The sequence below is a fragment of the Chinchilla lanigera genome, unplaced genomic scaffold (assembly GCF_000276665.1).
Source record: "Chinchilla lanigera isolate Chin_1 unplaced genomic scaffold, ChiLan1.0 scaffold00225, whole genome shotgun sequence".
Lineage (NCBI taxonomy): Eukaryota > Metazoa > Chordata > Mammalia > Rodentia > Chinchillidae > Chinchilla > Chinchilla lanigera.
In genome coordinates, this window is record NW_004955626.1 from 184,869 (window position 1) to 189,982 (window position 5,114).

General features: G+C 37.0%; 1 pseudogene; it reads left to right on the forward strand.

The window, feature by feature from the left end:
- Positions 1 to 3,900: 3,900 nt before the first annotated feature.
- On the forward strand, positions 3,901 to 4,855 carry LOC106147653 (annotated as a pseudogene).
- Positions 4,856 to 5,114: the final 259 nt, after the last annotated feature.

Here is a 5,114-nt window from a genome sequence, read left to right on the forward strand (position 1 = left end):
GATGGATGCTTGCTTCTGTAGATGACCCTGTGACTCTCTTTACCCTGCTTACTGAAGGTCACTGTTTACCTGTTACTTTGTTTACCTGCCTTGCATGCATCTCTATAAAGAGTACCTCCAACCACTTTCCAGTTTGTCTGCCTATATTTTCATGAAAGCAATTACTACTAATACATAGTATGATCATGTGATTTTATTAGTTACAAAATGTATGCTTACTTATAGGGTGGCAATGATGTTTAGATACATACACTGTGTAATGTTAAAATCAGGATAGCCTAATTATCCACAAAATAATTATCAACATATTAGGTCTAAGTGGCAAAAATATTCAAATACTGGTTTAAAAAACAGATTTGTGGGCAAGTGAAACAGAATACAGGACGCAGAAACAACTCCAGGAACATTCATCTGTGTTGTCGTTGATAATGCACGACTTTTGCTGGAGGAAATATAACCTCTTTAACAAATGGTGCTGGGAAAACTGGCTACCTACATGCCGAACACTGAACCTGCACCCATATCTCTCTCCATGAACTTAATGAAAATTAAAATGGATCAAAAACCTAAATATTGGGGCTGGGGATTTAGCTCAGCGGCACAGCGCTTGCCTGGCAAGCACGAGGTCGTGAGATCGATTCCCGGTATAGACGGAAAAAAAGAAAAAACCTAAATATTAAAAAAGAAATAATCTGCTGAAGGATACTAATATAAAGAACATATAAAGAACTCAAAATATCAGACACCCAAATTTAAAGACACAGTCCTAAAATGGTCATCTAAATGAATAGATACATCTCAGAAGAAGTATGAATAGCCAATAAATACACAGGAAAATGTTCAACATTGATGGCCATTCAAGAAATACAAATCAGAACAAGACTGAGATTCCATCTCACTCCAAAGTGAATGGCTATCATCAAGAAATCAACCAACATCCAATGTTGGTGAGGCTGTTAGGGAAAAGAAGTCATTCTTCATGGTTAATGGGAGAGTAAATTGGTAAAATCACTATGAAAAAAAGTACGACATTTTCTCAAAAAACTAAACTAGTGGTTCCACTTCACCCAGCTATTCCCCTTCGAGAGATTTCCTCAAAAGAGTCATCATACAAGACTGATACATGCATACCAAAGTTTGTAGAAGCACAGGTAGCTTGTTTCCTCTCTTTCCCCTTTGTTTAATTGCTTACCATGCCTGGTGGCTACTTTCTGTTGGTGTTCCTATGTTTGAGGTATTTGTTTTGTCTTTATGATATGTGCTTCAGAGCATTCTGAAGACCTGGTTTTGTGGCCATGAATTTCCTCGTTTTCTTTCTCATGGAAGTATCTTATTTCTCCAACAATTTTGAAAGATAGTTTTGTGGGGTACATCAGTGTGGGTTGGAACTTGTTTTCTTTTTTGGCTTGAAATATCTCATTTGAAGCTCTCCTTGACTTTAGGGTTTGTGTTGAGATGTCTGCTGCAATTTGGATGGGATTTCCTTTACAGGTGATTTGTCTATTTTCTCTAACTGCTTTTAATACTTTTTTGTGCTGCATTTCTGGAATCTTGACTATTATGTCCCTTGATGTAGATTTATTTTGGTCACTGCTGTTTGGAGCTCTATTAGGTTCACTTATTTCTGTATCAAATTCTTTATTGATGCTTGGGAAGGTTTTGCATACAATTTCTGTGAAAAGTTTTTTATGGTAGTTTTGCTGTCTCAAGCTTTCTCACTGATTCCTGTCAAACTTATGTTGTTCTTTGCTTCATCTTGTACCTATTGTATTAAATTTTCATGGTTTTTTATTTTTAAGATATCTTTCTTTTGATGATCATTAGCCACAATTCTGTCTTCAAGATCTAATAATTTATCCTCACTTTTGTTCAATCTGCTGTGTATACATTCAATAGAGGTTTTAATCTCTTGGATTTCTGTTTTGATTTATCTCATGGATTTCATTTCTTTCCTAGGTCGGGCATTTTTGTTTTCAATCATTTTCCTAAACTCTTCTATTCTTTTTTCTGAGTCTACTCTAATAGCCTTCATTTTGAGCATCATTTATTTTTTGTATTTGCCAGATTATTTTCTCTATAGCCTATTACACTTGTTTTTTCACTTCCACTGTGATCATTTCAGAAATTTCCAGTGTTTGACTTCCAATTTCCTCTTATTGTGCTCCATGCTTATTTCTTATGGTAAATAGCTTTATCACTATTATCAAGGCTTCCTTAAGAGATATCTGTTATTCATGGATGTACTCTAGATATAGGTGGTTCTTTATGTTTATCCCAAGAACCTACCTTCCCAATTTGTTACAGATGAAAATTTACTGTTTGCTTCAGTGCCCAGTCCTTTAGTACTGGACTGTGATGAGGATTATGACACCATAGAATCACAGTGCTATCATATAAGGGAGAAAAAGTGATTATAACATGTATGACACCCTGGCTAAAGTAATACAGTTAGCAATAACAATAGTTTCAAGTACAGCTTGCCTACTGATAAACTTAAGAAATTGCTAATCTGATAGTTTTAAATACAGGAGTAAATTCTATAACAAAATCCAACATACCATGTACTCATAGGCAGAGATCTTCACCTTAGTAAGGTAATATCATATTTTTGTGGAGGGTTAAGACAGGTAAGGACAAGATAAAGTGATGAATGAAATCATATATAGTAGAATCAAGGCTGGAAGTCAAAAGGATGATCACTCAAATTTTGGGAAACTGGAGGACACAGGAGGAAAAGAACAAAAGAGAAGGCTAAAGTGTATTTTAGTGGATCAGAAAGGGAAGAGACAATGTTTATTCACATGAAAGTATCATAAATTCAAGAATTAGTTGAGGATCAGTAGAAGAAAATACAAAGAAAGGTAAAAAACCTAAACAGTGAAAAAAGAAGAAAGTAAGATAAGACGAAAGAAGTGAAAGGAGAGAGAGACCAGAGAAAAATGAAGGAAAAATTAAAACAAAAAAACCCTCAAAATACAAAATAAAAAAAGACAAAACCCAACCAGACAGTAAAAGGATAGGCAGCAAATAAGGGAGAATAATAGTAAAATTCCCTTGTGGTTCACAGTTCTGTGCTTGTGTCCTAGACAGATCCCAGAAGTGTCCTGTGTAATTTAGCCAAGTTTTCAGTGGGATTTGTGCTGGGTATGGAACTGATTGGCCTCTGGATGGGGGGGGCGGGATCTGTTATTCTGTTGGAGGAGTTCTCTGGAGTCCCTTGTTATAGAATAGTGAAGCCACCCACTTGTATTCTGCGTGTCTGTGTGCTGAATCTCAATGCTGGTTCACCTAACTTACCGACTCCTCACTCCTCATTGCTGCTTCAGACTTTTTTTGCTGTTATCTCCTGAGCCTGCATGTGTACTCCAACCAGGACCTGGTCTCACTGGAGATGCTTATGTGCCCCTGCAGGGGCCTAGTTTGGTCTCACTGATTGTTCCAACCATGCTGGCCCCACCTGGCCTGGTCTTGCTGAGTTGCTTCACCCACCAAAAGAGTCAGATACCTGAATTTATTATATAAGGATAGAGTCAGGAAAAATCTACCTATCAACTGAAATACTGACCAATTCTCAGTTCTGGGTAGTGAAAAAATTTAAAATCCTCTCCTATGTATTTTAAAATGATTTTTACAGCACTAGAAGGATAGAACTCAAATCTTTATACATGCTGTGCAAGTATTTTATCACCAATGTATATGTAGTTAATTATCTTCTTTTATATTGATCAAATTACAGTGACTTTCTTAGCACATGGTGGCTGGAACCCAATTCACATTCTTCATGTACCTGAAATGCTTTCTCATGGGAGCTATGTAATATATGATATATTGAGGAAAAGGAGACAAAAGGCAAGGAATTACTGAGAGACCAGATTTAAAAATTGAACGTGTTTCTTTCTTTTTACAACCCATGAAACACATAATGACACACAAATTTCAGAATTTCTTCTTCAGGGATTTAGAGAGGACCTCGAATTGCAGTCCCTCATATTTGGTATTCTCTTCTCCATATACCTGATCACTGTGCTTGGGAACATGCTCATTATCCTGGCCACAGTCTGAGACTCTCACCTGCACACACCCATGTTCTTCTTCCTTTCCAACCTGTCATTTGTGGACATCTCTCTCGTTTCAACCATTCCAAAGGTGCTGGTGAACATCTAGACACAGAGCAAGGTCATAACTTATGAAGTCTGCATCACTCAAATACATTTTTTGCATTATTTGCAATGTTGGACAATTTACTCCTGACACTGATGGGCTGTGATTGGTTTGTGGCCCTCTGTCATCCACTGCACTACACTGTAATTATGAAACCCCAGATCTGTGCATTTCTGCTACTGTTATCCTGGATCCTGAGTGCCCTAAATTCCCTCTTACACAGCTTAATGATTTTGCATCTGTCCTTCTGCACACACTTTGAAATCCCCCACTTCTTCTGTGAATTTAATCAGGTGGTCCACTGTGCATGCTCTGACACATTTCTTAATGACATTGTGATATATATTACAATTATGCTGCTGGGTGTTGGGCCCCTTTCTGCAATTCTTAACTCTTACTCCGAGATCATTTTCTGCATACATGTAATCTCATCAGCTCAGGGGAGATATAAAGCATTTTCCACCCATGCATCTCACCTCTCAGTAGTTCCCTTATTTTGTTGTTCCATCCTAGCTGTGTATGCCTTAGTTCTGCTGTTATCCAAGACGCAAGCTCAACAGCAACAGCCTCAGTGCAGTATACTGTGGTCACACCCATGTTAAATCCTTTCATCTATAATCTGAGGAATGAGGACATAAAGAGTTCTGTGAAAAGAGTGTTTGAGAGAGAAATTAGAATGGTATGCATGGCCTGAGATTTTAAAAGTTCTGTTAATCATAGGGTTCAAAACTTCTAAGGTACAAAATACCTTAGAGGTTCGCCAGCCAGTGAAACAGAACTTGATCATTTTCTAAAAATTCTACAGATTTAATTTCAAGTTCACTAAGAGGTCTCTAAATAACTCATCTTATAAACTCTCTATTCCCATGCTTGTCTCTATGACTTTGATTATTTCTCAAGATTATATTATAAAATACATGGAAAAGGGTTGAATTTTTATTTATCTCATACAC